This window comes from Oreochromis niloticus, linkage group LG9 (assembly GCF_001858045.2).
Source record: "Oreochromis niloticus isolate F11D_XX linkage group LG9, O_niloticus_UMD_NMBU, whole genome shotgun sequence".
Lineage (NCBI taxonomy): Eukaryota > Metazoa > Chordata > Actinopteri > Cichliformes > Cichlidae > Oreochromis > Oreochromis niloticus.
Window position 1 is genome coordinate 23,236,370 of NC_031974.2, and position 26,437 is coordinate 23,262,806.

Consider the following 26,437-nt stretch of genomic DNA (forward strand, 5'->3'; position numbering starts at 1 on the left):
AGAAATGGTTGTTATACAAAGTGAAGTAAGAACATGAGTAACTTTAAAAAAAAAGGCAGATTTACTCTGACATTACTGACTTGGGACTGTTCAAATGTTCATGTACTTGTTTTTCTATCTATAAACAAAAAAAAGAAAAGAAAGTTCTAAAAAAAAAGAAATATAGAAGCACTTCCTTGAAAAATTGTCTAGATGGGAGTAAATGTTGCTTTAAAATCTGTATATATCTTTCAACATGAATGGTGCCTTTCAGACGTGCAGGCTGCCAATTCCATAGGCACTTACACCCCCCCACACCATCAGAAATGCAGGCTTTTGAACAGAGGGCTGATAACAAGCCAAATTTTGATTGGCCTGACCACAGAACAGTTTTCCACTTTGCCTCAGTCCATTTTAAATGGGCTTTGGCCCAGCAGCCTTTCTGGATCATAGTCACATATGGCTTGGTCTTTGCATGACAGCCCTTTAGCCTGCATTTGTGGAAGGCATGGCGAACTGTGTTCACAGACAATGATTTCTGGGAAAGTTCCTGAGCCTGTCCAATGATTTTCATGACACAGTCATGCCTGTTTTTAATGTGGTGCGACCTGAGGGCCCAAAGATCACAGGCTTTGAAATCTGCTTGCATAGAGAATTTTTGATGTGACATAATGTATACAGTAGATGGTGGGATATTTAAATCCTTCATAATTTTAGATGAACATTAGGTAAATAAAGGAACATTATTCAGAAATCGCTCCACAGCAAACAGTGGTTCACTACTTTTGTCAATATAGTATATTTTTTTGTATAACCTGTATATTACAGTTCCAGCTTTCCATGCATAAAAACTGTAATAAACTTAGCAAAGATTAAGGTAAGACTCCCAAGTGTGTTATGAAGACAAAAAAGTTGTTTATTAGAAAAACATTTATTTAAGTTCTATCAAAAGGCATTCCTATGTTTATACATACACTCATTAATGTATAGAATTACTCAAACATACAAAATAAAAATTTAAATTGCTACTATATCATAATATATACATGCATATACACGATCTGGTTATTAGTCTATTAAGAACTCCATTAAACATGTTGAATGAAATAAGTGTCTTATCCTGAAGATGGTTTGTCAAAATTATATTCCTCCCAGAGGAGTGGACAAGCTCAGATAACCCTCCAGGAGGCAATACCAAACCACAGAGTGAGACTGCGGTGGGTGTGGCTTATGGCTCCAGAGCCTCAGTGATTCAGGAGGCTGGTCACAGACAACTGTGATCTGATGCCTGAGGTCTGTTTTGCTTTCAAAAGCCCCAATGCAAGCAGTCAACAGAGACAGAGCCATTGATTATTTCAATCAATACGCAGAGCTATTGCAACTTTAGCACTTCTGTGACACAGACTAATGTATAACTCTACTGTAAGCACACCTATAACTTTGAAGACCTCTATGGAGGTAGCACGGCATGTATATTTAATGAATTTTTCTGTAAGGCGCAAGATATAAAAATGTATTTTACTTTTTTTTGTTGTTGTTGTAGCCTGGGGCGCTAAACATGCACACACATATATATGCACACAGTTCAGTCAAGCAGCTGGGAAGCAGTGAGATGGTTGACCTAGATTGGATGCTGGGTTTGAAGACATGCGGGAGAAACCATCTGCATACAAAGTCAGAAATCTCTAGGCCAACAACCAGGGAAACCAAGAAAGAGGGTTAGAAATAATTACAACTTTTTCCTACTACAGAATACGGTAAAACTTCCTCCCTGTAACATGATTTTTTCTATATTTATAGCAGAGACAGGAAAGAGAATGCTTAATAGCCAAGAAGAACACACGCCCTTTGAGGAGAAAATCTTATTTCAAAGTTTGTTTATTGCATAAAATCTTGGAATGTCTACTTTATACACATTATGACTGTTTTATTGTGAAGCATGTCTTTCCTACTAATTTCAGTCAGATATAAATCTGTCTCAAGCTTCATCAAATTTAAAAAGGAATAAAATAATTTTACTTTTAATTGTTTTGGCATTCTCATTAGATTGCTGGTAGCACCCTTGACTTGAAAATCATTTGTATCCAAATCCCGATGATTGGATTACACAGTACACCAGTAAAAAGTCAGGTCAATGCGACACACAGGTAATTAAATAAAAGGGGAATTTGGTCATTAAAAAAAGAATCAGCATAGTGCCTGGAAACAATTAAGGCTTATGAGCAGGTTTTATCACCTTGTCTAGCAAGCTTATACATACTTTGTATCATTAACACATCTGAAACAAAGATGTCACCTCACAAAACAGGATCTGTCAGCAGAAACCAGCAAGTAACAGATTCTACTGTCACCTCTGACACCCAAGATGTGAGACACAAAGGAAGCTACAGTAACTCAACCCTCTTAGCAGCAAAGATGGAGACTATGCAGTGTGGAGAAAATAATGCAATATGTGAGCAAGTGAAGGGGAAAAAGAGCTCATGAATATAAGAAGTGAAGTAAAAACTGGGTTTAGACAAAAAGAAAGAGAATGAGAGGGAAGATCTAACACAAAGGAACAAATAGGATACAAAGTGAAAGAACCCAGACATATTCTTTCCTGGGCTTCACTTCTGTCTTTAGTCTCACACCTCCCAATGATTTTCTTCACACCTGTCAGAACAGTGTGATACCTGTTAATCACCAACCAGCATCGTGCTAACCGCACACAGCCACAAAGAATGCAACGAAAAAGACAGACATTACCCAAACTAATCTGACGTAGAAAGTGGAAACTCTCAAGAGAAGTGAGCCAAAAGCCGTGACAACATGTATAAGTAACCATTTTGTGTGAATTCAAGTTTAAATATGCCACACATAGCTAGAGTACCCAGTTTTTGAATGATTTGGACTTTTTAGACTTCAGTGACTGAAAGATGTGTAAGACATGGTTCATTGATGGTGTACAGTGTTCGTGGATTAGCTCTAAGTTCGATATTTTAACATCACACAAGTCACTCAGCCAGTGAACCACTCTGTTTCTTTTAATAAGTCACTTTCTTAAATCTGTCTAATCTTGAGCAGAAACCATATTCACTTTTGCAAAGACATAGTACAGACTTCACCCAAAAAAGCCTATCTATTTCATTTCTGTCACCACTGTAAAGTAAGTACGCATAATAGTAGCCTGGATTCCAAGCCCACTCATTCATATATATACAGTAAAGGAGTCAGAGCATTTGTAATGACATATTGCTTGAGCAAGAACCCAATCCTTCCCTGAAGTATGCAAATGCATGCATGTAATGATGTATGATATCCTAAACCCATTTATAACAAGAAAAATATACTGTAGTCTGCCTTTTAAGAAAAACAGAGATGAAGTCTGACATCTAACAGATGGCTGAGGGAAGGCTAGTATTGGTTACCGCTGTTTCTCTACAGCCAAAGACAGCTCCCTGTAAATCTCAGAGGCTTTGTCCTTCATAAACAATCCTGTATGGACACACAAAGCAATATGCATTTTAAAGTGTTTTTGAATCTCTATACATTTTCCAGTGAATAGAATCTGCTTTAACGGACTTTAAAAGTTTGACTTTGTGAAAATTGTAGCAGAGCAACATAATGTATGGTTTTCTTCCAGCCCCTGGGGTGGTATATATTAATACCTATATAATTCACATTGCTATCAAAGTTAGTATTTTTCCCTGCCTCGCCATGGGAAAAATATAACATAACATATTGTTATAAAACACACTGCTGCTCCTCTCTACGATGTTAAGGATGTTAACAAGCTATAGAAACCACAGCCAGAACAATCCTGGTGGACCTCTCTGTAATAGCCTAATTACACAAAGTTTTTGCTAAAAAATGATTTCATTTTTTCTATTTTGTGAAACTACACTTTTGAGCTTTTATTGGTTTTACAGAAACACAATACACACACACAGTTTAAAGTATTGCAGCAGTGTTTTTCAGTCTTCTTTTTATTGATTGGGTCCAGTATCAGCCACCTGGCTCGATGGGGAACTGAAGCATCACTTGGCCAAAAGCACAGCTGAATGCCATTTGCTCAGGCAGAGGCCACCTTAAAACCTTCATTAATGTAATTGAAAGAAGAGTCTAGTTTTACCGCTGTGGGAACTTGTTCTAAAGACCAACTTGGTAATTTTGCTATTTGGAAAACTGATAGATGTTAATAATGAGCCTGTAGAGGAAATCAGGCTGGTGATAGCTAATGAAAATAGAAATTAACGCGATACAACCGCTATTACCAGCTATTTGCATTGAAAGCAAATCTTGGAGCTGTCCGTGGTGCTTAAAAAAAGGCTGCTCCCCCATTTTTCTCTCCTTTTGTTCTCAAAGTAGAGATATGTGACTATAAGTCAGTTTTTACACTGCATGTAGTGTTTTGCACATGAACACTATACACAGCTCAAGGTCATTCATTAACTATTTACTAAGTGAAAGGCATCCATCTTTCTCTTCTGAATAGAGCCAAAGACCAAACACAAAATGTAAAATGTCCTTCTATATAAAGCTACTGTAAAGTCAAATACAGTCTGTGTGTTTGTGTGCGTGTGTGCATATTATCCACTGAAAATCTTGTAATTTAGGAAAAAATAGCAGCATGGCTCATGGAAGTCATTGTTCACCCAAATCCGAGCCACTGCCTTTCATGATAACTAACCTGTTAATGCTAAAGACAGGTGGAGCAGAAGTGTGACTGACCTGAAAGTCATTCTTCTAAAAGCCACACAGACGCAGCAGTTTGAAACACTTAGGGACACTTAGAAGAAGACAGAGGAGAAAATGTGAGGAAAAGGAAAAAAGGGAAGAAGGCGTTTCTCAGACAGAGAGCAATGGCGGTATGGTGGGTTCAGATGATAACCTTGACCACAGCTGTCATCACACGCTGTCTTGTGTGTGAAGATATGATTGGCATTCAAAGGGGCCAACATTTACCTGGCTGTTATCTCTGAGACAGCAGACCTGAGTCAGCCTGTGATCTAATGAAACAGTCCATTCCTCTGTGACAAGACCAAAGGGGAAAATGAGATATAGTAGCTGCAAAAGAAAAATGGGTGGCCATTTCATATCTGACTGTTTTCTTTGGTAGTTTTGTTTTACATACTGTCGCAAACGTGAGAATGGTCAGAAACAAGCAGGAACTGTGACACACAAACAAAGGGATTCAATAAACCCGTCCCTGACTCCTTTTGAGATAGCTTTCGGTGGCTGTTGGGGTTGTTCTTCTTATTTGCATTACAGTCTTCCACTTCCAATTTACAGTGTGACGTCAGCCCCCCCCGATCCACCACCAAAAAAGTAGGGCAGCTACTTGGATAGCGGGAGATCGAAGCTCACAGGTCAGTATTCTAAATTTGCTGGATAGACAGAGAAAAACTGAGAAAAATATAAAAAGATGCAAGACATGAAAAGAACAAAAAACAAAGAAAGGACAGAGTGAGAAACACAGATGCGCAGTTTTATGATCTTGTGAGTTTCTGTTGCTCATAGACTCACACACACACACACACACACACACACACACACACACACACACCAAATGCACATTTAAATTGGTTACATAACTAGCTGTTTGACAAACAAAAATAGAGACAGAGTATAAACTGCCTCACTGGTTTTAAATCAGCTACCAGTTAAAAAAGTATGGGTTGGAAGCTGAAAAGCTATTTTTACTTGCTTTTGAAGCAATGCTTTGTTGACTTTGTAGAGGCTCTGAGTAAAATATGATGTTTTATTGAAAAATAAATAAACCATTAAAGATTCAATTTCGTCAAATGAAATGACTGCCAGGAGAAATGTTGACACATTTAAGGTTACTGTAACAGGCAGAATTTGATTACTCACAATATTTTTTTTTCCTCTCAAGAAAAAAAAAACCCACCATCAGTGACATTTTAATACTACATGATTAATTCTCAGATGTCAACAACACGTTAAACCGCTTATATAAAAGATACTGTGTGTGCACTGACTCACAAGTTGTATCTTGTGACACTACACTCCATCCATTGTGGTAGTTTCCAGTTTATAATGCAGCTTACCACAAGATAAAGTTTTATTATTTCCATCCATAGCAGAGGCTTCTGCTGGCTGTAGAGCTCACCGCAATATGAAACCTATAAAGCCACAATGCAGAGGCTGCGCTGTGGTGTGACAGGAAGAGTATACCCCTGAGACTGGGATAAGAGAGCCGAGGACTGTGGCCATCCGCACATCCTATCTCTCAGCCTTGACATTTCCTAGATTTATAATTTACATGAAGCAACAGCGCTTGCAAGGACCCACCACACGGGCTTCCATCAAGATTTTATTTCTTGAACGCTTTTCTGCACTTACAAAACCACTTGTTGAATAAATATATGACTGCAGTATGTTCCAGATTCACTGAATGCTTCTGTTAGTCTAATACATTTTTTTAATATAAATTATCCAAAAACAATTAACTTATCCGGGGACTGATTTGAATAGCAGCAAAAAGTTCTGAATGCATGCATGATTAATGGGGAGCTGACTGTTTTCCCTCCTTAAAAGTTTCTAATTCTGCCAGTTTGTAGACTGCACAGCTTTGAGACTGATATTAAAAAAATACCAAAGTAATACTACCCACTTGCCTGGAGCGTTTCCTGGGAAACTGATATGGCTGAGCATTTGATTCCCATTGTGGCCAAGTCCAATAACAGGTAGAATTTGCAGTGTTATTAAGGGTTTGACACTTTTGGAAATCCAATACCTAACAGATTATCCTTTTATGATCACTTATTCCAATTATCATTAGGTCACTTTATCAAATGCACCCTACCTCTCGGTGCATCATTAATTAGTTTCTTAAATAGACACTCATCAAGTCAAATGTGACTGCCTTTGTATATGAAATATGACAAAAAAAATCATTATCTTTACATTAATTGTTCTGAATGGATTTTGAATTGCGACCTTCTAATGGGTGACGCATCCATCTGAAGAGGTGACACCCATGAGCACATGCACACAAGCAAGGCTTAGATGTTATTTTAATGCTCTTCCAGCTGCTCCAAGTCTGAAAGTCTGCCTGTTGGTTGTGTTTGATCCCACTGAGATGCCGTACATCTGTCACAGGCACGGAGATCCCACTGGGACTCTGCTGCCTCGGTTCTGTCAGTATGATGTCATCCTCTTGCTCATTCACCTTGCCTTCTCTCTCACTGTCACTGCCACAATAGGTATTTTGTCCAGTATTCACCAGCCTGCATCTCTCCGCTGCCTTCCCTCTTAGTCCTCATCCTCCCTTTTTCCCTTTTTAGAGACTAATGTTTCCATGAAGGCAGCTTTTAAACACCTTTTGCCATTTTGTAATGTAAATAAACTGCTTTATAATTCTAATTTCTTTTGTGACATGTTTTTTCTGCGTGTGTGTGTGTTTTGCTGCCACACCCATTATGCAGAGCGCGCTCCATCTTTACCAGTAATAGAAAAGCTTGACTATTTAGTCTGACAAGAGAATGCGTGTGAGCATATGTGTGTGAAGTGTTTAAATGTGTGGGGCAAGCGTGAATGTGAAAGAAATGTTGCTGTGCTGGCATTTCTGTTCTAATGTTGTTGTCATATTCTCCTCCTTATCAGCCACTGAACACATTCCTCCACACCGACAGATGCGTGGTGCATGCACCGCGCTTCGCCGTAATTTCAACTGTTTGTTTGGTAGTGCCTAAATATGTGCGGCTTGTGTGCGTGTGTGTCAAAGAGACAGGGAAATAGAAGGAGATAGGGCAAAGAGAGTGAGATAAATGCATTCAGTGCTCATTCTCTCTGGGTCCAAAGCCCTTGGGTGGCACAGAACAGTTTCACTGTGTTAATCTCTGTGTAATAACTGAATCACAGAGAAAACAATAGCGCTCTCTGTCCCTTTTCACCAGCCAAAAGGCCTTGGGGGTGCTGGTTAGTCTGTCTAGTTGTGAATAAAGAAAGTGTCTGCATGTGCATGCGTGCGTGCATACACGTGTTTGGTTCAAAAATTGAAAGCCAGACACAGAGCGCTCTATCTGATCTGAATAAACTGAGCGAGGTTAAAAGATGCTTCCGCAAAAAGAAAGACGCGTAAACATAGACAGGACAGACACAACATTGGATTCATCATAAATCCATTCCACTGTGGTGCAATGCAAAAAGGAAGACAAGTGTACTGTGTTCAGGATGACTTTCTGAGATGCGGTGTCAAGCCCAATCCATAACATTGTATCTTATTTTAAGGCATTCAGTCGCTCCTCTTTTATATCCACCGTTCCTCCGAGGTATGATCAGGCACTTGGCATCAGCTGTTACTACAGGAGACATATGGGACGTCAGTGACTTCCCCTCCTGGCTTGATTGTGGCCTCTTATGGTGTATGTGCATGTGTGTCAAGGTAACAAATGGACAGAGAGGGGGTGGGGGTGGGGCTTTACTTTAATTAGAAGTTTTTCTGCTCTTTGGTCTTCTGCCTAAATACGGGGAAACCAAGTCATCAAGGTTATCTGAGAGTTGACTGTGTCTAATATATCAGGTCTTCTCAAGTGCATCTGATAGAAAGACAGCTTGAAGTTTTAACAGAAGGACTGATTGCAAAAACACGATACCCTCATCTGATGACCTCAATAACGCTAAACACAGTGTATTTTGTTACATTTGGTGAACAACCGTTGAAGTGTGTAAAAAATTGAAGAGAAATTAAAGTCCAGATAAAAAAGGTCGATAAACTGGATAATGGAATTTAAGCAATGATAATTTAAGTAATGATTAATGATTCAATACCAGGAACATAAAAAAGAAAATGCACCTCAGTTCAGTCATTTCCACTGCAATCGAAAGGAGAATATGTTCATCTGCAGTCTTTTGTATCTGACAGATGGCTCAGTTCTAAAACATCCCAGACTTCCCATGGGAAGCCACACAGGAGAGGCATCAGCAAGATCTCTACAGACCGACCATCAATGGCAACAGACAAGACTCTGATTAGGTTAGACATAACATGAAAAAGAGGAGCTGGGATTGAGGTGGGTTGCAAAGTGTCTTGCTGATGCAGCCGTAACTTAGAGATTATCATACGTGCTTCTGTCTAGATTTGATTACTCAGATTCATTTAAACTTACCTGTTGGTCCAAAACTTCTCTCTATAACAAAAAAAGCAAACACATGACTTTTATTTAAGCTTCTCTGCAATGGCTACCTTAATTTTAGAATTGATAGTACATTTCAGATCCCCTGACACTGTATTCCATCCTGGTTGGGACCTGAGCTCCTCAGCCAAACCTCACAATCCCACAATCCCATCTGATATGGGGGGTTTTTTCTGTCAGTGCACCCATTCTCCCTGAGGAGATCAGATTGCTGAGTTGTATCTATGATGTTCCATCCATCCACTCTCCTGCTTATCCTTTTCATGGTCGCAGGAGGGCTGGAAGCTATCCTAGCTGTCTTAGGGCAAAAGGCAGGGTACACCCTGGACAGGCCACCAGTCTGTCACGGGGCTAACATGTAGACACAGACAACCATCCGCACCTATGGGCAATTTAGAGTTTCCAATTAACCTATCCCCACTAACTGCACTCTTTGGACTATGGGAGGAAGCCGGAGTACTCACAGAGAACCCACACAAACATGGGCAGAACATACAAGCTCCACACAGAAAGACCCCGGCCTGATGATGGAATTGAACTCAGGACCTTCTTGCTGTGAGGCAACATGCTGCCCATTTCTGTGTTTTCCTTCAAAATAGTTTTATCACCTTTTCCTATTGGTCTTTTTTACATAATTTTCTTTAATCCTCACTTTTAATCTCCTTTTGTTTGCATTTTGTTTTCTATATTTTCATATTAATAACTTTGTAACTTTGTTTTTTAAAGGTTATGTATTATCATTATTATTATTGAGGAAGGTTAAAGTAACTGAGTCCTTTATTGCATGCCATGCAAAGCGTATCAGCTGAGCTAAAAGCTGATGTCGCCTGGCACTGAGATCAGCTGCTAGCAGCTAATCTACCACGACTGTGGGCTGAGCTCAACTTCGTAGCCTGTCTGAAATAATGCCGTGCCAAATTTGTTACCATGGGTGCCATCTCGTACTTTCAGCCTTGCTGGGTTATAAACAGCATTACCGGGATGTATGAGAAAAGCAGTATGCATGAAATTTCAACAGAAACAGAAATATGTATTTGTCTGTACAACTGTATAAAGATTTGATTATTTTCATATGATTGCGCTGTTTATTTGTCTAGCTGTTTGCAATAATCCAAGGCAAATATTAATATGGATAATCCCAAACTTTTTCCATTAATCACTGACCAACAGTAAGGCAATCTGTCATGTGAACTAAAATAATCTGATTGTAAGAGCTGCCAGGCAAGCATGAGAAAGATGTTTGTCTGATGGGAGAGATTCAAACTAGGGGATGCCGACTGCCAAACCGCTCTTCAGCCATTTGTCTTTGTTTTTGCTTCTTCTTGTCAACAGGACTGAACTGCAGCTGGTAAATATCTCTGCACATTATGAGATCTAGAAGAACCATTTATTTTTAGGAACCATTCTGCAAATGTTTAGAAAGTCACGCTACTTTCGCTTCTGTGTTGGCATTCGCAAACACACTGAGGCACACAAGCATGCAACAATGCACTGACTAAAATATTACCAGCCACTACACGGAAAAAAAAAAAGGTAGCAGAGAGGCAGCAGAAATAACCTAGAGCAAAAATTAACAGCATGATGAATTTTGCACAAGCTGTGATGCAATTTTAATAATGTAACAGTTGTGGATTGACTATGACTGGCTACATGGTGTTCATTAGATTTGTTTAACGTCAGGTTAAACTGGATACCTCTAAATTAATGCATTTGCAAGATTTACATCAAGTAGCAGATTTTATGTCAGTCTATACAATATAAATGGCAAACAGGGACATAATTGTACTTCAGCGATAAATTAATCAAATTCTTATATTGTTTACTGGCCCTGCATCAGAAATTTTAGGAGACTGCATCACAGTCGGTTATATCTTAAAACCACCGTTATTCCCTCACTGGGTTGTTAAAGGCAGCTACACACACAAAAAACAGCATTTTAAATTCACATTCCCTTTCCGGGCAGATGAAAATGATGCCTATAGATACAAAGTTAATGAGTCTCCATATTTGCATAAAAGAATACCTGAAAAAAGTAATTTATTGATTAGTGACTACCATGAAAAACAGTTATGAGAAGCTAAAGAAAGGAGATTAATAATAATTTCCTATCTTGTTGTTTAGAAGAGCAGCTTGCTCTGCAAATTCTACTCCAAAGCCACTTCACTACACCTGCACTACCACTCCATCCAGCATCTGAAGCCTTATTAGTCTATTCTTGATCAAACAGAATTGGTACTTTTTCTCCCCGTACTTTGATGTACACTTCACAAAGTCTAATCCCCTCCCTCTACCATCCCATTATATTACTTCATCCCTGCAGTCAGCCGGTAATATCTGCGCTGTCATAGCAACCAAACCAACAGAGCTAATAGTTACCATGGTTTCTTGACAACTGGACCTTGATGGTGCCATAATCCTTGCCCGTAACCTGCTGACCCTCAATTTACCCTGCAGTGTATGGGACAAAGGCAGAAAATGGGTGTATGTTTTCTTAACTGACTCCTCTGGGTTACAGTCACTTTTGTGTGCATGTGTGTGTTTGTCTGCGCACGTCTGTATATCATATCTACACCTACAGTAGGTGTATGAGCGAGAAACAGCATGGCGCCATCTCCATTCAGCCCCCGCCAGCCAGCTAGCCGGCCAACAAAGAGTGTCCGCTGCTGGGCATGAGGCTGAAGGTGGCAAGCCTCCTCTGGAGAAGCTGGTGGAGACCTCTATGCTTCTCTGGCCTCCTGCTGTCTTACTGAATGTGCCATAATGGCAGAAAGAGTAACACTGCCTGACTAACCATGAGAGAATGAAAATTCAATTCGCTGCACAGTGTGAGAGCAGAACATCCCACGCTGTATACAAAACAGAAAAGTGTGCATTTGTGTGTATTCGCATATCCGCGTGTGCGGTCCCGATGTATGGCGCGACTCCCTCGCAAAATTTCCCATCACTGACCCATCAAAATACCTCTATATGAGGGGAAAAACAGGAATTGACTGCTCTTAAAGCAGGGTTTGTTGCAATACTCTCCTGGAGGAAGACATGGAAGTGATGTAAGACTTTGAAACACTTGACGAGATCTAAAAAACTTCCACTCCTGGCTCCCCCTTTCCCCTCATGTCGCAACAGTTTAAGGCTTGGCGCGCTGGCGGGTTAAGAGCCTCCAAAAGATCAAAGTCAGACACCTCACTGCCTGTGGTTTCATTAGACCCTGTGATCCCAGATTATTCAACAGTTCAACTTGTCACGCATCAATGAAGAAGAGGTCGAAGCCATTGGTTCGTTTTTTTCTCTTTTTTTTGCAGAATAAAATTAACAAAAACAATTTAAAATTATTCTTTCTTTTCTTTGGACAAGAGATGTCATTTCTTTATAAAGACACCGTTGGGTGTGTGGATTAGAATAAAAAATAAACCAAGCAGTGTGCCTCAGTCTTCTGACATTCTCGAATCATAACCTGTGCAATGGGATTCATAAATGGTAAATGCCATACTGTAAAAATCACAACTATCATTTATATGTGACCTTTTGCGTCTGGAAACAATAACAGCGACCATCTGCAGAAAGCAGGTGGGCAGGTGAGGTAGCTTTCCTCTAATAAATGTAATTTTGTTCTTTGCTTGCCACGTCTGTGAAATCAATATCATTTTATTTTATCTATTGGAGAGAAATACACAGTCTCCTTTTCGGTATGAAAACCTCTCAGAGCCAAAGGTTCCGCTGAGAAAACATCTTCCATCATCCCATGTCTGCAGTGCAGGTCAAATTATCAGAAGTAATGTCACATAGGCAAACTGGAAGCAGTGCAGCAGGGAGGTACTGACCAAAGTCTCCCTCCTCCACAGTTTTCTGGCAGTGGCTTCCTCTTCACTGCAGCCTGTGTCTGCACACACGTGCGTGTGTTTTTGTATGTGTGTGTGCAGAATTCCCTGGTTGCAAAGTGGATGTCTGTTGCGAATAGAGTATATAATCAACTGTTTGTCTTTTGGCTTTCTTGTCTTGCCTATCAGTAGCCCACAGAGAAAAGGGAGGAGAGAAAAGAGAAATGAGAGTGACAGAAACTGTGAGGCTGTGTGTGAGTTTACCATTTCTGTGCATTTCTGGAAATCAGCAAGCATTTTTTTTTTTCCTTTCAGTCCTTTTCAAAGCCATCTTTCTGACACATAAAGACTTTCATTCTAAATCCCTGGCACAAGCCCAGAGCCAGCAGATTTTGAGCCTAATTGGCCTAAACAACAGCGAGGGGTATCTTGTCTTTGCAAATGACTTTAGTTTTTCATAAAGAACGTGCGAGCGGAATTTGTCTGGCTTGTTTAAAACGTTCCCCAAAAGCAAGCGAGTCTCAAAACTAGAAGAAAAGGCACATGCTGCACAAGCCAACAAAAGTTAAGCGTTATTACAAAATTGCAGACAGAACAAGTTAAAGACCAGATGGCATTTTAAAATACCAAGTCACCATTACTTTGTTACATTTTATTAAATAATTGTTGTCAGCAACCCACACATTTTCAGTTTCCTTATCCGAGTGCAAAGCTAACTGTTGGTGAGAACAATCAAACCTCCTCTGCATTTCTGTTCTTCTCTAGATCAATGGAGCTTCTGTCAAGTCTGTATCATCAAACAGACGCACCCAGTGTTTTTTGTTTTGTGTGTGTGTGTGTGTGTGTGTTTCTGCTACCGAGATACAGTACCCGACAAATCTCTAAACACACCCAGCAGAATCCATCCGTAATTGGTACACTCAACAGTGAGGGGTGGCTCTGCTTCACGAACATTTCACGAATAGCCTGTGGGCCACTTTTAAATCCATTTCATGATTGAGAACATTCCAACACACAAAATGTTTTTCACTCCATTTCTCGCAAGCAAGAGACGGCGGAGCTGATGTACTACTGCGATGCCACTGTGTACATACATCGTTAGAAATTCATGAGCTGCACAATATCTAAGTTAATTTATATGCGGATATCACCAGAGAGTTACTTGATGAATTATACATCGCAGATGCAACCCACAGAAGACAGATGAGTGAAATTAATGTGCACTTGCATTTCCAGAGCCCGGTCATAGCTGCGATCTGCACAGTACAGGAGACATCAGAGAGAATAAAGAAGTAACGACAAACGCTATTTATAAAGCAATTTGATGCCAAATGCGCAACAACAACATTCCCTTTGCTGTGGTTTTTGGTTTCTTCTCTATACATTTTGAAGAAAACCAAAAAACAAGATTTCAGAGTGAATCTGAGTGCGGTCTGCCGGAGGAAGTACGAGCCTCCAGTCAGCCTATGAATATCATTCTCCAGTTTTTCCTAAGGAAGTTTTAGCTGGCTCCACTGGAAATTAAAGAAGTTATTAACATTATTATATTGGAAGTTTACCCCGTAAAATCATGTCATTAATAGTAAGGTGTGAATTCCTAAATTTTCTAAGTTACACCCTCTAATTCTTCTTCTTATTTATTTATTTTTTGCTTTAAATCTGTAACTGCTTTCCACAAAATAACACTGTGAAATTACCATTATCTCTCAAACAATTTGGCTTTGAACTGCCTTTCATTTATTTTCATCTTGGACTGAGCTGCATGGACATACTTTGGTTGCTAACAGAACATTGTGTTGTTGAACATTTGGAAGCGTTCGGAGAAGGCGTGTTCCTCATCCTTTGGAAGACAGAAGGGGCAAATTAAGGCGCGAGAGAACATAACTCTTTAATCACAAAATTTTTAAATGATTAAACTGACATAATAATTAATAATAATTACCCACCCAGCTCATAATCGCTTAATTTAGAAGTAAAACCTATAATTTGGCACATTTTTTTCAGCACTTTTGCACTGATGCTCTGCACGTTTTTGCAGAAGATGTTTGGAGTTCAATCAGAATCTTTATCCCATTATGCAGCTTGGAAAACTCCAGCTCCTGCTTAGAGTGTGGCTTACAGACCACGTCCAGCAACACAGGAAGACATGCACCTCCATCTTCATTGACGTGCCCTTTGCAGGCAACGAGAGATTCACTCGTGTTTTAATCGAAAAACACCCGACAGGACAAAACCACTCTATATACTGTTAATTTAAAAGAGAACATTTTGTTGACAGGAATACTGTATAACAAAGGATGCCCCAAGAGGAACTGGGCATAAATAAAAATGCTGAATATCAGGATAGAGCACATGCAGCTTACACTGACAAGAGCTTTACTTGGAACAAGTACAATGTGTAGCTAGACAGAAAACCTGCCTTTGTTAGCTCTGGGACTGTGAAATGAAATCGAATAATGTGGACAGCAGGGGCTAGGGCTCGACTGTGGATGTAGCTCTCCAGTGTCAACACACATCAATAAACAACCTAATAAAACGCCCCATGGTCAAAACATTATTTCAGCTGCTGTTCTACTCTTAGAAATGCTCACAGCTAAATCCTCCATCTTCTTTACAAATCATGCTATGTGGTCTGCGTTGTGCAGGTGGCTGCTGCCTTTGCTGATGATGTCACCGGCCATTTTTTCTCCAAAGTACCTCTAACCTTCTTTCTTCTTAATGTCAACCTCCTCCTTTCACTCTCCTTCTTTTTTCTCCATTGATCCAAGGGGACACAAATGCACACACACATAAGCCCTGCACACCATAGCAATAAACTGAGAAGTCCCAATCTATAAACGGGTCATATTTTTCTGATTACTATCTCCTTATGTCTCTGTCTTTCCTGTCATTTCCATCACATCCCTTTCTACAGATGTAAGGAAGTGCTTGACTGACGGATGGAAGTAGCCACAGCAATGCACCGCCGATAAGGATCAGTATAGGCTGCTGATGGGTTGTCTGCTGATCCCACCACAGGCATCAGGCATGGCATTTATACCACTTGGCCGCCCTCGAGCTTTTAAGAAACACCACTGTGTGTGTGTGTGTGTGTGTGTGTGTGTGTGTGTGTGGCATCAGGATTACTCAAGACAAGAAAGTAAGGAAAATCTATATGGTTTTTGGAAAGGACAGTATCTAGTTTATTACACAGTTACATATGATGTTACAGTTGCAGCTGTTATACAGATGAAGGACAGCTGTGAAATGAAGAAAAGTGCATTTAAATTAATATTAAGTGTGATTCTTGCATACTTCAGTAACACTTTTTCTGCTTTGCTAGTGATTCTAGAAAATCAATATAAAATATTTAACGCTTGATTTCTCAAACATCTGCACTGTTAGTGTGAGTGTTGTGTTTATAGTAAAACTACTGAAAAGCAAACAACTGTGAGAAAGAGACTGTATTTGACAAGCAGCTGCCATGAAAAAATGAAAGCGATGTGCAGACTGATTGTGACGTAAGTTCATGTAACTACAGTAAATATGAAACCCTGACAATAAGCAACAACGTGAACCTTTGATCTTTTGAAAGAACTTACTTACCTTCCCTCATCTGCCCTGCGATCCTCTCTGTACTCATGAAACTTCTGCAGGCCACTGAGAGCGCCTTAAAGTTACTGTGTGGAATATCTCACCACTAGATGTCAGCAAACTGCAGTCAACCTCTTTTTTTTCTTATCCCTCCCAATTTAAGTGCATAATCTTAAATACAGCAGCTGCAATAGGACAGATTCTGGCTGCCGTTCATCTGTAGTGAGTATAGGCTGTCAGACTCCTGTTTACCTCAGCTGTCAATATATGTACAGGACTTTTTATTATGGAGGAGCCTGTTGGACTTTGTGAAAGGATTCTTATGCTATTCAATGACTCAGTGAAGCTTACTTCTGTAAGATGACAGCGATACTGAGGCCAGTTGTTGAGGATATCCTGAATCTTTCTGTAGATAAGCACTGTTGTTTTTGCCGCTGTTAGCTACTGTTAGATGGTATTAGGTACTTTCTTTTAGGTGGATCTAACACTGTTGGACTCAGGTAGTTAAACCCTTATACACTATGAGAATGTAATCAAACTGTTTATCAGAGGGAAATTGTGATTTTGCACATGAATATGCCGTCTGTAGCCACATACATTAAAATCCAATTACGCCTACTGGCGATGTTCATCTCAGTCACTAGATTCAATATTCACAATATAAATTTTTTCTATTAAATAACTGCAAAAAATGACTGACTGTAAATTTAAGTTCACTATGTTTCCGATATCTTTTGCTAGCCTATAAATCTACCAATCTCAAATAAAGGAAATTAAAGAAAGTTTCATCCCGGAAACAAATAATAAATCAAATTAAAGCAGTAAAGTATTGTCTTTTAATCCAATATTGTTTTATGTTGATGTGTGTTGATGTGTTTCTATTCAACAGATAATAGTTTGCTGTTTTCTGCACATACACAGACAATTTCACATATGCTTAACTTTCCATAGACTAATTTAGAAACCGGGTGATTGCTAGTCCTTCACATTCACAACCAACATTTGCCTAAATGTTGCTTCAAAAGAATTTCATGAGATGACGGTTAAAAGAACAGAAGAGAGAACACACACAGCTAACTCTCACATTCAGGCACAGGTGTTCATATCCCATCAAACATGTTATTTCCCACTTGACAAGCAAGAAAGATAATAGTATGTTGCTGTGCAGAGAAACTATAGATGAAGCCAACAACAATATACCTCCCTGCTTCCTGCCACGCAACATGTCATTATCCTAAGTCTTTTTCTCTCCAGTGAGGTGCCACATATGCTCTTAACAACTGCCGCGCTTCTTGCAAAGTGCATCTCTTGATATCAGACCAATATATGTCTCTCATCCTAATTTCACACCATGATTTTACCCACAGGTTCAAAGTGCAGGTCTCTCCAGGAACAAAGGTACAATTCAGTGTTTTAGTCAATAACAAGCCAGCAGAAAGGACCAGGCAGGTGGTGAAACTGTAATGCAGGCAACCTCATTAAAAGAATGTCAAGGAGCCGAACAAAACAACAACAACACACACACATATGCACCCAAGGACACACAGCAACAATGAGGCATACACTCTCCACCCTCTGAACAAATACGAATCCTAATGACAAACCTCCATACATGTAATAAAGGTCACAATCACACACGCTGACACACTTGTCATACATGCACAAGCCAGCTCCGGGCTTCATTTTGGCCCAGGGAAATCAGGATGATCTGGGCTCCAGCTTCTCTTTGATGCTCAATTACCTCTGGCAGACCTGGCTAGCTGAGCCAATTATTAATTCAGCCTAGCACAGTACAGTGTGGTAGGCACAAACACGATGTCACAGCGAGGTAACCGCTGACATACGGCTCACTGTAGGGCCCGCGCTAAACACACATCGTTAGGTTTTAATATGCAGCATTTTCATTTTTGACACTAAGAAGTATAGCACGGTGCCGTCATGTGGCTTTCCTTGTCATCCTGTCATTCTGCTGGGCATTTTTTTCTTCACACTATTCTGTCACTTCTTACATTTGATGATTCCCGGTCTCAGCTTCCCTGCTTCTTCCTCGTCTCAGCGCTTATAATCCTCTTTCGCTCCTCAAGCTACGCCACCAGCTCTCTATTTTTTCCACCACGTCATCTTTTCACCCACCTCACCTATCTTTTTTTTATCTCTTTATCTTTTTGCCACTTCCCTCTTCCCTAACCTGCATGCTTGACCCCACACGTCCTTGTGCATTTTTCTTGTCACATCACCCATTTCTTTTATCTTCCATTTGCCTCTTTGACTTCTTAATTTAATTTCTTTGCTACTCTTTTGTTTTGTCATAGTAAAGAGTGAAGGAAAAGAGGGAGGATAATGGAGTTGAGGGGAAGAAGGAGGGCAGTGGGCTGACAGAGGGAGTCCCATCTGCAGCGGGCTCATTAGAAGATGGGGGGAGAGTCAGCAGCAGAGACACACTAGTAGGTATCCATACAACCCCCCCCCCCCCTCTGTCTGTCTCCCTCACACATATTGCTGGCTTCCTGGACTCATTCCAACACTGACATATCACTATCTTCTCTCTCCCTCCCTGTCTCCTTCCTGCTGCACTTCTGAAAGTCCTGCTCTCATTAATCACCACCGCGTACAATGCACAGCAATTGGTGAATGATTTTACCTTTTACCACCTACCTGCACTATGAGGCCATATATTTTTACTATATGTGGCATCAGTGGAAATCGAGCCATAAATCCAAGGCATTGTTAAAATCGGACACGTTTTTTTTTTCCCCTTCTTTTACAGCAAAAAGAGAAGTGTGTGATACAGGAAGACGAAATGGTCAAGGGCACTTAAGAAGCCTCCATTCCTATCTGCTGCATGAGCTTGGCCCAGCTTTCGTAGGTAATTCTCTAGTCTCAATACCCGTCTCCCAAAACGGGGAGAAGAAGCCCCTACCCCACCCCGCATTCACCTTATTTGTCAAAATGAAACTTTTCCATATGGAGTCAGAGAAATGCAAAGTAGCTAAGAGCGGGTTGAAACGGGCAGATTATGCCAGTTACTCGGTCCAGCCAAAGCTGTAGCGGCGTAATGACACTGTCCAGTCCACTCACCTCCAAACTGCAAATTTTCTCCATCTTTTCCCAGCTTTAATGCGAAGGTCAGCAGATGGTGAGGATACATTAACGGTGCAGGCAAGCGTGGAAAAAAAGGAGGCCGCGTCATACCATCAGAGTCTGGCGATACTCTCTCAAAAAGTGCTATTCCCTGGGTAACCATTGATTTCCTGTGTTTAATAGTTGCTTTGTTTTCAACAGAAAATACTGTCAGTACCTTCCTTTCTTTATAAAAAGGCCAAAGCGCCAGTGACAAGCTGACGTCCTTCGAGCTGTGAGGTATTCTGTGTCCTCTCTGTCCTGGTCAAGGACACCCCGAGTAATAAGAACAAGGTCTTGAAATCAGACCTTTTAGTTGAAAAAAAAGGTCTCTCCTAATAAATAAACCACACCGTGCACACCTACATAAACACGAATCGCCTCTTGTTTGTTTTAGTTGTACTCAATCGGTTGTAGCCTAAGATCAAAGGTGCATTAATACATTAATTGTATTAATTAACTGCTTCCTCCATCTTTAGAAATAAACTTCCAAGTCCACACTTTGTGTTTAAAAAAAACAAGAAATGACTAACTGACCAGCTCAGTAACACAGCATTGCAAGCAAAGGTGATCCTATTCCAATGGGGCAAACTGCCAATGCATTTCACTGTCACGCTGATTGATGATGAAAAAAAGGCTACTTTATGACTGACTCGAATGTATAAACTTAACTGCAAAGTATCATTTCTAGAACATTACATGCGCATCCATCAGAAAGCCATGTTGGGTGCACAGCATTGCACCCTTGAGGGAAAGAAGAGTTATATTTTAAAGAGGAGTGAAAGTTTAATGGTGCGGAACATGTATGTGATCTTGTAACAATCCCACTGTAATGGCGACACAGTAAAATTGTCCATTAGCGGAGGCCCATCGGTGTTTTTTATGTTATTAAACGAGCTCATAAGCATCAAGTCGCCAACACGAGCATCAAGTTATCTGATCGATGAGCACAGTGTGGCTGCCAATTAGCACCGACCCTATTCCCATGAATATGCAAATGAATCGATGCCAAGTGTATATCAACTGTCAGCTAATTGCCTGAGGCCTGAAAGGTTCTGAATTTAAGGGGACGTATGGAGGAAAAGGAAAAATGTACAGCAAACATCGCATGTTTTTTCCTTCATGTTCCATATTTATCTGTCTTTTGGTTTTGGTTTTTTTTGCAGAATGTATAGGTGTAAACCACATGCACAACACAGCTGCCATTCAGCCTCAGGGCTTTTGTTACACCTCAAAGAGGGACCACCTTTAGTATGAAGCTATATTTATTCAGTAGGAGGAATGAAGGAAAAGGGAAACAATCATTTAATCTCACTTTCAGTCATGCATGTAAGCAGTTCCCTGTTGAGGAGATAAACACTGTCTACTACTGTGAGGAAATTTTTTGACAGCTTTTTCATCTTGCCTACTTTAATATGGAGGTCAAAGGTCAGATTTAAGTGTAGAACAGAACCCCTGGACCTCTTACAGATTCATTTTCTTGTGAGTTGACAGGTGCTGTAGGTACTACTGGTGTCAGACAGTGTCTGAGCTCAGTACGCTGTCTCGCTGCCCGAGTCACATGAATTATGAAAGGTTCTGAAGCAGGTGAAGGAAAAAAGATGGAAAGTCTCATCCTACTCAGACACCTCTGTCTCAATATTCATTTTAAAGTGAGAATAGAAAGCAACATTTTATTGCTGACACCAAAATTTTACATCGCAAAGTCAACAGACAACACTCGTTGTATCGCGTCCTGTCACACTTGACACACTTGGTCAAAAATCAAAGCACATGTCGCTGAGAGTTTCTTTCTGCTTCTCTTGATCCTGGTCTTCACTCATTTCATGTGCACAGAATTGGCCTCGGGCACACCATGTGGGGAAAAAAAAACATACCTGATGTGGTTTACAATAGCCTGTTTGCTGTGCTTAGTGAATGCATAAGTCTGAAAGTCTCAATATGGCATTTGTTCACCTGTTCACCTGTTTATCTGTTACGTTATCACTGCTTTGCACAACCAACTTGCACTTTCTGATGATAAAAAAAAAAAAATCAAACTCTTAACACATACACTATTTTCCAATCTTCCCCGACCCTGCTGTGCTACAGAGACCATAACTATAATTCAAACTCTTCCATTCACATCAGCACTACGTATAAGGCCAGCTCATCGTGGCAGCTTGTTGGACTGTCGTCAGCACTTCATCCTGTGGACGCCTGCCAGACAGAAGCCCTTCCGTCCGATCAATAGGCACCGGCGGCTAGCTTTCCCCCTTTGCTCTCTCTCTCTTTCGCTGTCTTTCCCTCCCTCTCTGGGCGACCACAGTATAAAGACTGTTCTGTTCTGCCAGCGCAGCATAGTGATTAGGCATTAGGCCTGTGCTGCTGTGTGAATTAGCCTAATCTGTGTCCGCGATGAAGGACGAGGCTTTTCATGGCCACTGGAGACATTCACTGGACATAAAAGAAGCTAATCTTTAGAAAACTTAGAGCATGTGTCAGTATCTGTGTGTATGTGAAGGATGGAGATTGCGCAGGAACTGTTGAGAGAGTTCCCACAGTGATAGATCGTTTCTAATGCTTCTTATCCTTCAACAGTAAAAATAAATAAATTTTAAAAAATCTACTTCCGGAGGATGTGCAGCTCATGGGCAAGAGAAATGTTGTATTGTCATTTCTTAAAGTACTGGAAAAGTGGATAAAGTGCTGGCTGAAACAGATCGAGGCTGCCATCCATGTAGGGCGTTTGTGAGAAAAAATATATTCCTTTATTCTTTAGTCAGTTTGAGGGGAATTCAGGAGACTGAATTGTCACAAGGCTGCTTACCTGGCCACAGAGGAAGCTGCCTGAACCTGCAGATCTCAAAAGTTTTTTTGTTTCTTTTTTTTTTGTACTTTTGCAGCAACAGGGGCTTTGATGCGACAGAGCAAATACTAGCACTTTTTCAACCCTTGTACATCCTTATGTTAGTTGTCCATCATGCACCTGCCCAAGAGTTGACATGTAGCAGCCTGAACATGCACCCACAGCATGCCTACCAGCAGCCCAGCCCTCCTCCTCCTCCTGCTCTCCTCCACATCATCTGCTTGATATATTGTATGCCCTTGACAAACTGCCAGCGCCCAATCCCCCTCCTGCAAATGTCTATTGATCAAAGCACAAGTATGGCTGTGGGAAAGGTATATAGTCTCACCCATACTCTTATCTTTGTATTACCTCTCATGAGCCAGAAACTTACATACAAATGGGAGTTCCAAAAAAAGGGGGAAAAAGTCGATTGATTTAGAAGCAAAACACCTTAAAGTCCAGACAGCATGAAGAATAAAAAAAACTTTATTTCTGGTTTTGACTTTAAGCAGTCTAGCAAATAAAGAACAGCCCTATCTCTTTTTTGACACGGTGCCTTTTTGCACCTTTGGAGTACTTTTACGCACAACCAGTGGTGAATTTAGGTCAGCAGCCAGCTGGTGCCAAATATCTGTTATGTGTTGGGTGATCTTTGCACAGCAGGAGTCTTGTTCCTGCGATAAGCTTCACAGTAAGCTTGCTGTTAAAAGCAGGACATCATATTTAACCCAACCAAACAGTTTCATAAAAGCAACCACCACGAAGGAACCCAAAAGTCATCTTCACATCCCCTGCGCACTCCTCCAAAGTGCAAGTCGTACTAAAATGAAAGACCAGAGAGCACGGGCGTCTGTGGACCCGACAGCTTCCACCTCTCTGCCCGATACTGTAAAGTCTACAGCGGGGAAAATAACGCGATGACTTACCGAAATGAGATCCTGGCCACTGTCAGGCGTCTCCTCGTTTCCCTACTGTCCCTGGTCCGCCCCTCTTTCAAGTCAATCCGCAGTGTGCTCAAATCAGAACGGAGCTGTGAGCCTTTTCGCTGCGTCCTGCGTCCAGAGTTGCCGGGGATGGAACAACCATTTGCCGGGATGCTGGGGCGGGGGTGCAAGGCTGAGGCATCCGCAGGGAGGAGGATGAGAGGGATGTGGAAGAGACGGGTGAGAAGGAGGAAGAGGCGAGGTACAAAAGCGAGGAAGAGAGAGAGAAAGAGAGAGAGAGGGCGAGCGAGCAGCAATGCACTGCAGCGACAGGGAGGCAACACCACCGGAGAGGAGGCAGACAGCAGCCTCCGTCTCGGTCTCGCGCTCACTCGCACATGCGCGCGCACGTGCAGCTCTGTGTTAATAGACAGATATAGAGCGCCATCTTCAGGTTTAGGTGTGGTAGGAAGGTGTTGAGAATCGAAATGTATTAAAAATCATCTCTTGAGTCAAGTGCACCATTCAGTTGAAACCTTCTCCATAAAACGCCCTTTATTCCCTCGTCCCTTGTGTCCCACCATCTCCGATCATATATATGCCCAAGACCAACTCTTATCCTAAAGCAACCCAAAATCTAAAGGAGACCCTTAATCCCACTGCTGCTGCACACACACGCTCCATGGCAACCAGGTCCCTTTGGGGTTATGATGATGATAATACCCCACCTCGTGTCTGTCCCCTTTTCCTTTTCTGCAGTTTCCCAACGACAGAAAAAACTGAGTATTTCTGAGATATGTGGTTGTATCATGAGTTAATTTTCCTGGATTGACTGAGATGAGGACTGAACCTTTTATTCCATCTTTGTTCTTTATCTGGCTTCTAATTAAACTTCCACCTTCTTCCTTTCATTCTTTTCTCTCTGTCTGTTTAAGAAGTCAGTTTTGAGAAATAGCTCTAATTAGCCGGTGCGATCCTAATTTCTTTTTCAGTGTTGAAATGTCAAAACTGTATTAATAGATATATACCAACACATCACTATTCATAAGTAAAGGCTTTTGCATTTATTTCCATATGATAAGTTTATTTTATTTATTTTTATTTATTTATTTTATTTAATGTGTGGCAGTATCGTAACTCCCCAGTTCATAATATTTTATATTAAATGCTATTTTTTCTTCAACAACAGTTGTGGCATAAGTTCCTTTTTTTTTCAGAAGAAGTGCAAAGAAATTAAACTACCCACATTAGTTTAATGACTTTAATGTTTGGGTCAGGTTGCTGTTTTGGTGGTGAGATAAAAATAAAAATGCAGATATAAAACTTACTCTAATGAGCTGTGGGGCTTTAATGCCTGTTTTTGGTCTTTTGAATGGCTTTAGAATAGACAACATTACATATATAGAAAATGACAATCTGTAGTGCAGTAGTATCATAATGTATTTATTATGATTATTATTTATTTAAATGTTTTGTACTTTTACCCTGGAGACAAATAAGCAGTTACAAAATGAACTGAACTCAACAAATAAGAGCTTATCTACCAATACCAGACACATTTACTTCTTTTAATCTTTTATTTGAATTTAATCAGATGGCCGAGCAATAGTCAACATTGCTCAATGAAAGTAATTAGTAAATACAGTTTGAGATTCATCCCCATGACAAACTTAAAAATAAATGAATGAAAAGTGTAACCTGTAACTATTTCATGAAAAGTGTAAATGATGAGCCCCGTGGTGTGTGTGTACCTCCTTCTACCACATACAGAAACTCATACTGTTTTGTATAAACTGTGCATGCAGGTAAGCTTGATATCATGGAAGGTGCTCTTATTTTATTTTATTTTTTAAAATAAATTGTGACATTGAGCCAATCAAAGTGAAGGATTTTGGCCAAATGGTGACTCGGGTTATTGACCCCAAATATTTATTTGTTTATTTATTGTAAGTATGTGTTGGGTTTTTTGTTTGATTTTTCTTTAAAATACCATCTGCGCAAGATTTTTTGAAATTATTAACAAGCACAACCACTGACTCACCTCTCATTATCTTCATCTCGCAGTTACGTCAGAAAGAAAGGGAGGATGGTGTTCTCTAGTCACTGCAGACAGCCACATTTCTCCCAGATAGCAGTTGGTGCCATCATAAACAGTAGGCAGAGTTGGGGAAATTCAGTTCTGGAAATTGTTCTGTTCTTTTGTTTTAGTTCAATCCATTTTAATATTTGTTAACAACTTTATTTGTTGAACTTCAGTCAAGTCTATGTTTAATTAAAAGCATAGATCAACTGATTTCTATTGTAGTTACTGGTCTGCATATGTGTTCCACTTTTGTCAAGTTACTACAAAATGTTTTAATATTCCATTTCCTGTGCCTGTTTGCATGCTTTTCTTTTTTGTGTGTTCTTTATGCGCTGTAACGCCATATGGAATCGTTTTGAATTTGTCGCCTTCATCTTGCACATATGGGCAAAACAAAGTTGCACTATCATCCCGTGCTGTAAGCCAAAATGGAATTTAAACGCTAAATACTAAAATCTCTTACATATTGCAAAAGATTTGCCTTTATTCTTCTGAATATCTCTGCCTGCTGCTTACCAGTCTGTTTAAAGAATAGAAAACGGTTTTGTTGGAGCTGGAGAAGTTAGAAAATATGAAAAAACAAAACAAAACAAAAAACAAGGTGAATAGGGTGAGTTCGGTTTGTCTTCTGCCTCTTACTTCCGCTCCCAGAGGATCACGAATGGAACCCAGAAATGCAGGTTTGAAGATTTACCACTAGGTGGAGCCAGTGAACTTATTTGTCACCCAAATAAGTTAAAAACCATTCATATTCAAATGTTTGCGTCTCAGACATAGATTTGTGAAAGATAACGACACGTGTTAATGTTGCAATGTAAACAGATTCATATTCTGGAGGATGAAATTGGCTGATTGAGTGGCCAGCTGTGAATTGAAGGAATAACATTGCTTTAAGCTTTACGTTTGCAGCTTAAAGGCCTTGCCGGCTCTGCTAACAGAGCCTTACAAATATTTTGTTAATTACATGCAAAATA

General features: G+C 40.3%; 1 protein-coding gene across 1 annotated transcript in view; it reads right to left on the reverse strand.

Moving 5' to 3' along the window:
• ctnnd2a (catenin (cadherin-associated protein), delta 2a) overlaps positions 1 to 23,750 on the reverse strand; it is a 250,221-nt gene extending 226,471 nt beyond the window's left edge. The window contains 1 exon segment of the mRNA XM_025910444.1: positions 23,384 to 23,750. The gene's annotated coding sequence lies outside the window, so the exon portion shown is untranslated.
• Between the last annotated feature and the right edge of the window lie 2,687 nt (positions 23,751 to 26,437).